This window comes from Alligator mississippiensis, chromosome 1 (genome assembly GCF_030867095.1).
Source record: "Alligator mississippiensis isolate rAllMis1 chromosome 1, rAllMis1, whole genome shotgun sequence".
NCBI classification, from domain to species: Eukaryota; Metazoa; Chordata; order Crocodylia; family Alligatoridae; genus Alligator; species Alligator mississippiensis.
In genome coordinates this window covers 122,495,819-122,510,391 of record NC_081824.1, presented here as the reverse complement: position 1 = coordinate 122,510,391, position 14,573 = coordinate 122,495,819, and the positions used below count along the sequence as shown (strand labels likewise).

At 40.0% G+C, this 14,573-nt stretch overlaps 1 non-coding gene across 1 annotated transcript; it reads right to left on the bottom strand.

Annotated features, from left to right (window-relative positions):
• Window positions 1–12,977: 12,977 nt before the first annotated feature.
• Window positions 12,978–13,050, bottom strand: TRNAQ-UUG (transfer RNA glutamine (anticodon UUG)). The gene has a single exon. It is a non-coding gene; the product is annotated as a tRNA-Gln (tRNA).
• Window positions 13,051–14,573: the final 1,523 nt, after the last annotated feature.

Below are 14,573 nucleotides of genomic sequence, written 5' to 3'. Positions count from 1 at the left end.
CTGTGGATGCATGACAAGGTGTGTTTGGCCTTCCTGACCACATCCCTACACTGTCGGCCCATGTTCATATTGGCCTCAATAATGACTCCAAGATCCTTTTCTGCCTCTGCACTGATGAGAAGGGTGTTCTCCAGCGTGTACATCTGCTGCTGGTTCTTTCTCCCCAGGTGCAGTACCCTGCACTTGTCAGTGTTGAAACCCATCTGTTCTCATCTGCCCACCCCTGTAACCTGTCTAGGTCCAATTGCAGCCTATTCCTCCCTTCTAGCGTGCCCACTTCTCCACATCTTAGTATCATCTGCAAATTTGAACAGGGTGCATTTTACCTCTTTGTCCAAGTTGCTGATGAAGATGTTGAACAGTGCGGGCCCGAGGACCGAGCCTTGGGGAACCCCACTGTCCACATCCCTCCAGGTCAAATAAGACCTGTCCACCACCACTGTCTGGGTGTGGCCCTCCAGCCAGCTAACGACCCAACTGACTGTGTAGGCATCGACACCACAGTCTCCTAGTTTTTTAATGAGAATGGGGTGAGACAGTGTCGAAGGCCTTCCTAAAGTCCAGAAAGACTATGTCCACTGTGACACCTGCATCTAAGGATTTTGTGACCTGGTCATAGAAGGCCACCAGGTTGGTCTGACAGGACCTGCCTCTAATGAACCCATGTTGGTTGCCCCTAAGCATAACCTCCCCTGCTGGCCCCTCACGGGCATGGGCCAGGATAATTTTCTGAGAAAGCTTCCCCAGGACTGAGGTAAGACTAACGGGCATATAGTTTCCTGGGTCCTCCTCCTTCCCTTTTTTGAAAATGGGAATCACATTGGCCCTTTTCCAGTCCTCCTCACATTGCTAGAGCACCATGAGTGCTTGTAAAGCCATGCCAGAGGTCCCACAATAACCTCTGCTAGTTCCCTCAGAACTCTGGGGTGGAGATCGTCAGGGCTTGCTGATTTAAATATGTCCAGTCCCTCCAGAAGTTCCCTGACTAGGTCCTCGCTGACCCTAGGCCTGGGTGTGCCTCCCACAGGGCCTGCGGGGGTCCCAGTGGGGAGGATGACTAGGTCACTACTCAGAAAAATGGAGGCAAAGAAATTGTTAAATAGGTTAGCTTTTCCTCTAGTGATCACTGAAATCTGAGGTTATCCTTACCTAAGGACATGAACACTTTAACTCTGTCAGAAGCATAGGAAAAAAATATCTGACTCATGAGAAATGGGCTTCCACCTAGTGCACAGATGTGAGTAATTACTTATACATGGTAGCTTGAATATGTGAGTCGGGGAGCATTCTCAATCCATAAGAAGAAAAAAGAGCAAATGGAACAAATTCTACAAATATGCAAAGGGAATTTCTCTAGGAAGGGACTGGTTTACATGAAACTACCATTGGATAAGATGCATTAACAGTTCTTGGCACAGGATCCTGACTCTTTTTAAAGCTGTGTCCTATAGACAGCAGACTAGAGCAGGGACAGGCAAAGTATGGCCCACCAGGCAATTTCATTTGGCCCATGAGTACCCACCAATTAATTTTACCCTACACAGCCTGCACACCTCACTCCCACCCTTGTGAATAGAAGGGCCCGGCCCAGCCAGCATGCAGAGCTTTTGGATAGGGCTGCTGCCCCTGCCACTGCTACAGCTGCTGTGGGACTAACTCAACTTCCCTGGCCTCCAGTGGCTCTTCCTCCTGTCCCTGCTGCAGCTCTCTCTTCATGAAGCAGGTAGGGAAGAGGCAGGGGGGAGGGGAGCTGCAACCATGAATGACACGTGCCCCCGGTGGCTGCGGAGGCATGGCTGCACTGGCAGTGGTGGTAAGCGGGGGAGCTCCTGCAGACATCGCTGGCACCGTTGGTGGTGGGGGTGGCGGCAAGTGCCAACCAGGGGTGTAGGTGCATGGGGTTAGTGGGGTGTTAGGGAGGGTGGTGGGTGAGGACCCCCCCCATGCCTCCTCCCATGGTGCATAGCCCCTGCCACCAGCAATAGCAGTAGCAGCAGCAGGCCATCTGTGTGCTCATGGCCCGCGCAGCTGCTCCCATTTGGTGGCGCACAGCTCTAACCTTTCTGGGAGCTGCATGGGGCAGCAAGGAGTGCAGCCAGGCTGGCCTGCCTCTATCATGCGGAGCTTCCCATGACACTTGTGCAGCTCCTGGCACTTATGCGACACTGGGGGGAAGCCCTACACAACGGAGCCAGCTGCCTTCCCCACTCCCTGCTGCCATGTGCAACTGCTGGGACTCTGTTGGGAAGCAGGGAATGGTGCTTCCCTCCACTTCCAGTGGAGTCCTGATATCTATAGGTGATAGCAGGTAGCAGGGAAGGCATCTGGCTTTATCATGTGGGACTTCCTTCTGGTGGTGTATGAGTGCTGGGAGCTGCAAGTGTGCCACAGGGAGCCCCATGTGATATAGGTGGGCCATTCTGGCTCCATTCCTTGCTGCCATGTGTCCTGGGTGCAGGATGTGGGGCATGGAGGCAGAGAAACAGGAGCTGTGAAATAAGAAGCCCCAGCAAAAAGTAAAATTGCTCTAAAATAGGTTAGCTTGATTAGTGGAATGACCATTAATACTAATTGTTACTTCATAGATGATTGTTAACAACCATGAAGTAAAGAACAAATGGTCTCTCTCCGGAAGGCCCTACAGCAGAGGTAGGCAATATTTTAGGAGTGGCAAGCTGAAATTGGTCAAATTGGTCTGAGGTGGGCCTATGCTTCTGACCCAGCCACTACTGCTACTTCTTCCTATTCCCCAGCCATTGTGTGGGTGAATCTTTTCACTGTAGAAGCCAAATCATGGCAGAACCCCCCCCTCCATTGATTGCTGCTGATACCTAGTCTTTTGTGGGATGGATAAAATTGCTCTGTGGGCTGGATCTGGCCCACAGACCATAGGTTGCCAACTCCAGCCCTTTAGAGAATTAGGTCCTATGGAATTTAGTTCATTCAGACAAAAAAAAAATAAAAAAGATACATAACCCTGGTCCCTCTCCTTGCTTCCTTCCTTCCTCCCTCCCTCCCTTATTTGTTTAATCATTCAATGTATATGCCACCCTTCCCATCAAAGGGTCAATCTTGGGTTGATTAATCCCTAAACTAATATATAATAAGTTATGTTTTGCCTCTGGCCATCTTATTGCAGCTATATCTGTAAACTCTTGCCTAGGACTGGGTGTCTTTTAACCCCAGCTATATTTAATATGAATAAGGCTAGGAACAGATATTAAATTTGTTCCTGGACAAGTTGTACATGTGTTTGTCCCAGAATGGAAATATCCCAGGAATGACATGTACACAAAATGCCTGTCTAATCAGGGTTTAGTTAGAGGCTGAATGCACTGCCATTTTTCTGCCCTTGATTTAATGAGGCAATCCCAGGATAACCATTCAAACACACTTTGCAATGTCCCAGATTAAAATTCCTATCCCATGAATCTTTTTTGGATTTATTTCGGAACAATGGATGTGGACATATGAACAATAGCGCTTTATCCTGAAATAAATGCAATGTCCATTTGCAGCCTCAGTGATAGGCCTGGCACCATATTTGCTATCCATCTATCCATGTATTCACCCTTGGATTAGAATGTGGAAATCAGGATGTAGGCAAACTACAATGTTCTGTGGCATTTCAAGGAGGAATGTATATTTTGTAAAATGTTTCAGTTTAGAAGATGTTGTATTCTAACTGCAGCTTTTCCACCACAGCCGCCAGCATGTGATACTTAGGGGTTATATACTAGATAGCTGAAGTGTGGGAGATTTGGTGACAGACTTCTGTGGAGTCAGAGTGACTTCTGCTGTCATTGTGATATCCTGGAAATACTGCCAGGGCCGGCTAGTGTCCCACTGGTGCCCCAGCAAGTTGAGGTGAGTCTTGCGATTGCTGTCGTGGGTAGCTAGGTATAAGATGGGGCAAGTGTGTAGAGCATCATTTTGGGTGCAAACAATAAGAAAAATTGGACTGTTCATTCCTGTCTCTTTTACCAGTAACTTACCCACAGATTTGCCAGTACTTCAGGTGACTACTGTTTATTGAAGCATCAAAACATTTGTCTGTATAGTATGCACAAGTAAGGGAAAAAAGACTTTTTCATAACTTTAGAGCAGTCTGGAAGGAAGAGGTCATTAAGACTGGTATGAAGGCCCTGGTCTTTTGAGCAGATGGCTGTAGTTTCCTGAAGTTTCGTGGATATGCGAGTTGGGATCAATAGGTTTTTTTCACAGGAAAAAAATATTACATCCCTATGTTCTAGGGTTTTGTTTTGTTTTGTTTTTTTGGACGAGGGGAAGGGGAAAGAAGAGGAAGTGTATGTGAAGCATTACAGAGCTCTTCCTCTCTGAGCACGGTTACCAGGGGGAACTAGACCTCAGATTTAGTTAGCATCCACAAGAAAAAGTTTTCTTGGTCACAGAAATAAAAAGTAGGGTCCCATCACATGGCACCTCTTGCAGAAAGACCACTGGCAAGATCAATCCTCAGCATTCTGTGTGTCACAAGGAATAATTTAGAAGTAGCAAAACAAGATTCAGCAAAAGCAGATTCACCCTTACTTTTAGCCTGAGTGACTGGCTAAAGCTTCTATTTATTTTATTTTTTTGCTATAGCCTCTGATACTGTAGCATATAATAATTCCAAGCAGATTTTAGCAGCATGAGCTGACATTCTAGAAAATTAGCAAGGTCATTGTTGAGATAGAAGTGGAATTAGGAATAGGACTAGGAAAGGATTTAAAGGCTCAAATAATTTTATAGGGGGATAAAAAGCGACTGCATGGACATTCAATCTTGTTGTTTTCTGCATTGCATCAGTTTTCCCTATCTGCTTAAGTGAAACTTAATTCTTTTCAATTCTATTTGAATTTTTCTAAGACCTGAATAATAAAAACTGTCATGCAGTTGTATCACAAGCAAACCTCTAAGGAGTTTATCCTCATATTCTATTCCTGCAGGAGCTTTTTTTTTCAATTGATGTGTAATAACTTGTAAGCAAGTGCAAATCCCTGTCCCATTTTAGGCATGGTTTACCCATAGCTGAAGCTGGGCTCAAGTTGCACAATGGGACTATTCCAATATTAAGCTTCAAGCATTTTTTTCCACACTAGGTTTTTGATGTGATAGTAGATTTGTCATCTTCTTACAGAGAGCCTGCCATATTAATAATTGGTAAAACTCTGCTACAACCTTTGTTTTACTGTAGCAGAAAATGACTCATGTCATCCTTTGTTTGTATGGCATCTCTCAGACTGAGTTACCTACTGTACCTTTTTGGCAATGTACTTCACTGGGAGAGTACAACTAAGATCATCTGCTTAGACACAACAGGTGTTTTAGGTTTCAAATGTTCATTGTTATTAATTCTCCTTTGAAGTTGCAAAGTTCTAGGTTCTTTTCTTCCTGGGAACAAGATTGTTGAAACACACACGCAGGAGGAAAAATCCTAAAAACAAGACTTATTGAAAACACAGGAAAGATGGAAGCAAAGGAAAAGAAACAATTTGTTTAAGATATCTAGAATTACAGCTCTCTCAAGCTAAAGAGTTTCAGAATAACTGCAGGAAAAAATGTCAATTCTGACATATTTCAAGAGCAAGTCTTAGTTTTGACTTTTGACTGATCCTGTAGGAATTTGGTGCCAGTGCTATCCGTCAAAGAGTGAGCGAGCGAGAGAGAGAGGAAATATCTCTCCATCTATCCATGTTCTGTTTTTTAAGAAACTCTGAATTAGGTTTTATTACTATGATTTTGGCTAGAGTGTTAATGATTGTCAACAGGAGCTTTTGTCAGCACAGATCTGGAAGTATCCCCACTCAAAGTTGATGTAAGACAGCAAAACACAGCCTTTCCATTGCCTGAGTAAAACCATTTCCCTGAATAAGATAAGCCCTCACCTGAAATATAGCTACTGTTAAAATGCTAATATATATGTATTATAGAAACACCACACTATGCACAGTTAAGTACTGTACCTACAATGGTGCACACATTCAGCCAACGTAATCTTTTTGCTTTGCACCCATCTGGTACTTGTGTCCTCTTTGGTGTCATATCTTCTTTACCCATCAGTATCAAAATCATGCCATCCATCCTTCCTCATGCAGGACTGTGATCTAAAACCCAGGTAAGAACCCTGATGAAATCTACAATGAAGATAAAGCTTCAATCCATCTTAGAACTGGCTAAAATGAAGGGTTTCTAAATTATGTTTCCTAAAATGTTGTTTCCATTCTAATTGGATTATAACCAGGATATTTTCTACTTTTAGTGAACTTGAAATATTAAAAAGTTTCATTTCAGTTCATACATATGGTAAGTGCCAAGGTCCCTGCTCAGAGCGCAGTTTGCTTGATAGGTTGGCCCTGGACCTACATAGCAAGGAAGCCCTGCGGTCCTTATAGTTCTGCCAGGAAGTGAGGCAGTGTTCCATAGAAATTCTGCCAGATTTGTTGGAAAGTTAATTAAATTGAAAATATTTCAAATGAAGCAATTCAGCTCAACAAATTATAATTTTTCAATTAAACACTGTTTTCCCTAGAAGAATCTGACAAGAGCTTATTCGGCTGTGTGTGGAGACTTTCTCTCTCTCTCTTTCTCTCTCTGTCTTTCCTCATCTCCTTTGATTATAAATCTAGTTTTGACAGGCCACAGTTAGTCATTGAATCATAAGCAGTATTGCCAACTCTCATGATTTTTGGTGTTATTCTTGAAGTCTACGCTTTGGGAATGTGAAAAATGTATCTCTTTCATACATATACATATACATATATGTTTTTCACATTCCTGATGCATAGACTTTAAGAGCTACACCAAAAATCATGAGAGTTGTCAACACTGCATAAGTTTTGGAAGAGACTACAAGATGTAGTCCAACCCCCTGCATAAATGCAGGCACGTTACTCTTAAATCATCCCTGTCCAATGCTTATCCAGCCTCTTTTTGATAACCTCCAATGAAGGAGATTCCTCAGCTTCCTTGGAGAATCTATTCCACTGCTCACTATTCTAACAGTAAATACATTTTTTTTCCCTTGATATCTTATCTAAATATTTTTTGCTGCAACTTAAAGGTGTTGCTTCCTGTGTCCTATGCTCTTCTTTATGGCTGAGCTTCAAATATTTAAAGATTGCTACCATGTCTCCTCCCTCATTGCCTTTTCTGAAAATAAAGCATACCTAATTCTTCTAGCTTTGCTTGTATGGCTCATTTTCCAACCCTTTTATAATTTTTGTGACTCACTTATAAATCCACTACAACTTTTCCATATTGTGGTGGAAAAGCCATTGGATACAATTTCCTGGAAACTTTAAAAAATCCTCTTCTTTATTTTCCCCTTGTTTATTTTCTTTGCATAGTAAAACTTCAAGATTGACTTTCTTCTAGATGATCTTACATGTAGATACCAGAAAAAGAGATATAATTACAGGATCGTTCTTGAGTAGTTGAAGTTCAATCTCATATCTTTTTGAGATAAAATAAGATGAATACATGTATAAAAAGCAGACACAAAGAAGAAATGCAGAATGTAGGAGTATGTAGTTTCTTTTTTACTGACTTCCTGTCTATAATTTTAGTTTAACTATCCAAAGTCCTATCTATTTTGAGCTGAAACACTTTTTACAAGATTCATCCTGGGTGTTATTCTTTTGTTTTCAATGGACTTGCACTAGGGAAGAATTTGAACACTTATGTGAAAGCATGTAGGAGAAAACATTCTTAAATCATGGAAGCTTACCTAATTACACTATTTTCAATTTGTTGTAACAAAGCAGGAGGACTGATTTTGAATTGGGAAGCATCACTTGAATGAACGTTCAGTGTGTCTTCCTATATAGGTTCAGAAATTAATTTATCAGTAGTTGACTCTACCTCCAAAAACAAGAATGTAACTCATAACTTGAGAAGACTTTTGGAGCTTGAAGTCTGTTGGTGCTCACTAAACCCAATGAGGCACTTAAACAAGATAGTTTATAGTAGTCATACTTGTTCGGCCTCTTATGACATCCACTCATGTTTATAAATCACATGCACTTTGGTTATCAAAACATTAGCAAAAGATTATTGTTCCAAAGTACCTCTCTGAGAAGACGGTTGATTCTGGCTTCTGACAGATGTCGGGGGATATAAAACAAACCCCTTTACCGGAAGCAGCAACTTGTTAGTTTGACCCGGCTGCACAGAGTCTGTATATATCGCGCACTTTAACAGGGCTTTCTGGCACATTTATCTAATAGCTGATTTAATCAGCTGTTAGATAAAAACACCAGAAAAGCCCTGCTAAAGTGCCCAGTCTATTCAGAAGTTGAGTAAGATAAATCCAAGTAATGCAATTCCTCTTCCAGGCATGCACTGGGCTCTGCGTGGGGGCACTCAGAATTTAAAGTAAAGCACCATTTTGCCTATTTTTTTATTTCTGCAAGCAGCCTTTATGACAGGGACCATGGTTTATAGTATATCTTACTATACTAAGTAAAATATACCCACCATTTCCACCTACCACTGACACCACTGAGGTTATATTAGTTATTATGTCAGTATTTATGCTACAATAATCCATCAAGGTTAACTAGACTTTTGCCTCAGTGAATGATAATTTATACCACAGATTCTTATAAAAAATGTTTCTTCAGGTCAGGATTTCATTTCAGAAATGTCGAAATCACAGCAGTTAAGGTATATCTTGCTCCCAGGCTGTCTAGTGGCTGTTGCAGGGCTCTATTAGGATTAGGTCCCTGAAGCATGAGCCATCAGGATGGTGGGAGACCATACATGGACTATATACTTGGTGCTGGTTGCTCCATCCTGTTGCACAGAAGAGGTAAGAGGAAAACTGAGGGCGTGGGGATAGAGCAGGGGAAGATGGTAGGAAGAAAATGGATGGAGGGAGACAGGGATAAAAAGGGAAATAGGTGACTTAAGACCAAATCACATGGTTACATGAGATTAAAATTATCTACAGGCACTACCTGGCTACTTAAATTCCATCTCATGAATAAGTCCTTTTAGGATCCTGGATTTAAACAGGAGAAATAGATAGATACAAGCAGAGAAAGAGAGACAGTATCTAGTTGTAATAAAATAAAGAGAAACTCTAACAATGCCAATGTAGTCTATTTAAATTACCCAAGTTTTACATACCATGTTAGATATAATTTTCCTTAGCACTGAGCCTTTTTTCCCTGAATAAATATCCTTTTGAGAGGGTATTTTTAAAGAACAAAAATCTATGTTACTTATTTTAGCTATTTTCTTTGAAATGATATGTGGTTAATTCCTACTTCAGTCATTTTTTATTTGAGGATTGCTGGGAGAAATTATAATGAATTCCATTATATAATGGATGGTCTGTTCTACCTTGTTATCTTTACCATGGGATTTCTCAGAGGCAATACAATTTATTAGCCTTTTATCAAATATATTATTTATTATAACTATGGAAATGTGCTCCATTTTTCATACAGTGAATTGCTGAGCAGTGATTTTAAAAATGAACATGTATTGCAGCCACTACTAAAATTTATAATCCTATACCAAGCATTTACCCTCAAAAGTCCTGTTAATGCCAGTTTCTCTTTTCTTCTAGTATTCAGAAGGTCTGATTCAAGATTTAGGCAAATGAAAGGAAGCCCATCCATTGATTTCAGTCATCTATGGATTAAGTTGCTAATTAGCCTACCAGCAGAAGACCTCTTTCTAAGAGAATGATGGGTAGCCTGAATGAGAAAGCATATGACAGAAAGATGCATGCACAGTCTCCAAGGGCATTGGGTTACAACTATGATAGTCTGATAAGAGAAGCCTAATAACGCACAAGACAGATTAGAATCCTCTGGGCTTACTGCTAAAGCTGGATATATTCTTCAGCCATAGTTTCATTTGAAATCAGTGTACATAATAGACATTTAGCTTTCATACCTGTCTCAGTTCTTATTAAAAACCTGCTGGGGCAATGAATTTTAATTTGAAATCTAATGATCCTCCCAGGCATCAACTTATTTTACAAAATAAAGTTTTTACAAGTAGGGTATGGATTATATTTGAAAGATCCTTAATTACAATTTATATTTGAGGAAAGAACGCTAATCAGAGATGTAATATAGTACAGCAAGAAAAAAACATTACTATTGGCAGTAATTTATAACCATTGGCATTTAAAGTATCATAGGAGCTTCTTTGCATGCCAATGAATAGAGTGACTCTTTGCATTTGTGAAAGTTAACTACAAATTATAACATTGTCTTACTTTATGGAGATAATATTCTGTAGTTGGTGCTTTCATGGCACACCAAAGAAGCGGTACAAGGACACCTTAAAGATGTCCCTAAAGAGTTTTGGCATCACCCTGGAGTCATGGGAGCAAATCGCTCATGAGTTGCATGTTCCTGAACAACTGATTTTTCTCAGAGATTTTAACAGAATTAACCATATTGTCTAACTTTATATATATTTGTTCCCATTCATCTGGTTTGAGCAAACTTCACCTCTTGTCCTCAGACAGGCTGGTTGCATGATTCTTAATTTAAAAAATATAAAATATCTTTTTATTTTGCCTTCTCTATGACTCCTGAAGCCATTCAATATAGATATAAACAGGAACAACTTTTGTGATCACTCATTAGTTATGAAATATTGATGCCTTTGTACCCTGGATTCCAGTTTGCTTTCATTTGTCACAGTGTAGAAAGGTCTATGTGGTTATGAAATGTCACAAAAAGACATGCATCTTTAGATAACTTTACAATCCTTTCATGAATTTATATAGGATCTAGCTTAATGGACAATGATTGCTTTCTTACTTATGCTATTTCTTACATTGCTGCTACTCATTCACTATTTTTTTCCTTTTTTTCTTCCTTTCAGTTTTTCTACCAAACAATAATTTAACAGATGATCAGAAACCAAAATGACGAATGAATGATCCTTTTTTAACTTGGAAAAAATACTGGAATGTAATGTCTAGTTATAATAAATCTTATATATAAACTCCTTAATATTTCCATATGCCTTTCAAGGTTTTGTATCTTTTTCACAGACTATCATGTATAATGATTTCCCAATATATAAATTAATGGAATATGTTGCAGACAAGGGTGAATCTGATATCTTTTATTAAACCAACTTAAATAGTTGGACATTTTTTTCTTAGCAAGCTTTTAGGTTTAAAAACCCTTCATCAGGCTGAGGAAGCATTTACAGTTGGTGTGTGCTCTTCCTGGATGGAATGAATAGCAAAGAAGCCAGAGGCTGGTATGCATGCAAGAAGGGCAGTCAGTTTTTCTGATTAAATTATTCCTAATATCTACCCTAGACTTCCTTGCTGCAACTTGAAACCTTTGTTCCTTGTTCTGTCATCTTGGGCTATTACAGAAATGTGCAAGGAATAACTACAAACTATCAACTAAGGTGAAGATGTGAATCTATGAGACTTGAGTGCTGAGATCCCTGCTTTATAGTTCAGGAACATGGACTACATATACTAGACACAGCAGGAGACTGAGCACCTTTCACATAAGATGCCCTCTCAAGATCCTGAAAATAAAGTGGGAAGATGAAATGCCAAATACAGAGGTGTTGGAGCATGCAGGACTGATGCACTTAGAAGCCACTATTAAGAAGAGGAGGTTGAAATGGCTCAGCCATGTCAGAAGAATGGGAGAAGACGATATCTCCAAGAATATTTTTTATAGTGACATTTGAAGATGCTCTAGAAATCAGGTTCACCCTCTATGGCAGTACCACAATGTGTGCAAAAATGATATGAAGCTAGTTGAGAGGAGCGCACAGAATTCTGTCTAATGTGGAGGGAACATCTGGCACTGGGTACAGCTCAATATGAAGCAGTTTTGATCCAGATGATGGAAACAAAGCAAGAAAGAAGGAATCAGCATTCTGTAAACTTGGACTCCAATTCAGACAACTTATAGATCTACGAAACATGTAACAAGCTGTGTCATTCTTGAATTGGGTTTGCCAGCCACAAGTGGATTCATGAGGCACCTGACTAGACCTCTTAGGTGTACACAATAATCCAGTGGATTGACGGTTGCCTATATACATAAATTGAAAATAATCTAAAAACTTGATAGATCTCATACATTATTATTTTCAATTATCTTAGGTAGATGAATCCATTTTCCTCTGGTGACTATTTTATCAGCAGCAGCTTATTATAAATATTTGGAGACTAAATAAATACAATTTTGTGAGATGCTAGCAGATAATGTATTCTACTTTATATAGGATTCTGCCTTAAAAGGTGGCTATCTTCTAAGTGTCAGGTAAAAAGCAGTAGTTAAATGCTTGCATACCTATAGTTTCTTTTTAAATACACATTAAATGCATTAATATTCTGAATGGTACTGATATATAGAAACATATTTTCAATTTATAAGACCTGGTTATTACTGCTTTAAAACTTTTTTTTTCTCCATTTGCAATTGAAAGATTGAGATACATGTAATTCAAAATGGATATTTCTGAGCTGTGAAAATCATCAGGTTTTGGTGTCATCAAGTGATCCTAGTTGTGATTCGAACAGACACAAGTTGAAGAATGTCTGCTAAGTTGCTTAGTAAAAACAGAATCTAAATCAAATTATCCTGCTGTTTCATCATATATGGAATAAGAAAATGCAAAAGCTAATCAAAGAGCTACAGTACGTAGAACTACCTGTTGCTATATGCATATTAGGTTACTTAAAGACTACAGACAGAGAATCATAATTCATAGATTACAGAGTTGGAAGGAACCCAATGGATCATCATGTATGGCAGGAAAAAGGACTGAGGTCAGATGACCCCAGCCAGAAAGAGAGGCCACCTTGGCTCTTTTCCTCTGGGACCTGACTGAAGCACTACAAGTACTCAAACAGCTATGCCAATAGCTCTCCTATGACTTTGGTCAATTCCTTCAGCATCCTTGGATGAAGCTTACCCAAGCCCAATAATTTGAAAGGGAGTCCTACATTGCCAAGAGGCACCTTACAACCACAGCAGGATTTGAACCTGCAATCTTCTGATCCAAAGTCAGACACCTTATCCATTAGGCCACATGGTCACTTGTTAAGCATTCAAACTACCTCCAAACAGTTTTGTGTTTTGACATAAACTTGAAATTTAAGCTAGGATTGTGGAAATACTCATCAAAATGTGTTAACTATCCTGGACTCTTGGTTGCATTTTCTGTGATAAAATTCAGCTGAAATCTTGGCTGAGCCTAGGCCAACATATGGGTTTTCAAGTTCAGAGTTAAGGGTGATTTTCTAATCTTTTTCAATTGTTTAAGTGACCATTTTTTGTTGTCTACATGGCAATTTTATTTGTCCATAAGTACTACACTTTGCCAAGTTGGAATTCTCCTTCTGGCCCGGAGCATGTGAATGTGCAGACTAGTAATGAAATAAGACCCCTGCCAGTAACAGAGGTGTAATTAGGAAGCTTCTTACAGTCCTGAGCTTTAGCTCCCACCTTCACCAAGTGGGAGTTTGAACCTGGGCTGCTGACTTCCCAGCACAGTGTTCTAACCATTGCTCCTTCTACTGCTGATTCACTTATGTAGCCATTGGAAAAAATGGACGGAGAATGGTAAGTTCTGTCACACTAGAAGGAAAAGTTTAGGCTAGAACACAGACACCCTTATCTGCTGGGCCAGCAGCCACACTACTGAGCCACATTCCCTTCTTCCTTTATAGCCCTCTGTATTTCACATATACCTTCCACTCATGCCTGTCCAGGAAGCCCAATGCAAAAGGAATGACTAGGAGCTGCTAATCTGATATGGCCATTGTTAACTTGATCTAATCTTCCCCTAACCTCCTTGAATATCTGTGCATACTCAAAAAGAAGATATGCGTATTAAAAACAAACTAGAAATAGAAACAAAAGACATGGAACTGGTGAAGCCCAATGCTGTGTACAATTCTAATCACTCATAGTCAAGAAAGATTGCTTCAGATTGGTAGAGTTGTAGAGTTGGGAACTGGAACGGAGGAAGAAAGCTATCTGGTTTTAAAGTACAGCCTGATAAATCTGTGAATAGGATTATATGACATGATTATATGAAATAGTATGGAATTAGATTCAGTGACTCAGAAGGCTCTTTCCAGTTCTGCGCCCAAGTTAAATGTCTTTTCTTGTGGGCCCACGCTGGGGCCAGCCGTCTTGTCCCCTGCCCCTCTCCACATGGCTGGATGGTGTCCACCGTTCCAAGCTTGGACTCTGAATTAGGATCAGTGGCTGGACCCAGCCTGTAGATGGACCAGGCACAGCCCATCCAGCCTGCAGGGGAAAAAGGTTGACCACCACTCATATAAACAGTTTTCTTATGATGACCATGATTATAGACAAGTATTTTCCTAATCATTCACATCACTATAAATGCAAGGTTACTAATATTAACAGTGAAAGTAGATTCTATAATTTGTGCTGTACCTTGCATGCATTCTATACAGATTTAGAATTTTTGAATTAATGACACCATTAAATAATTAAATGGTCCTGTGTTTGTTGAAAATGTGACAAGATGACTTATAGCCTTTAATTAGAAATACATAGTAAAATAAACAGGATCATCAGTGAGTA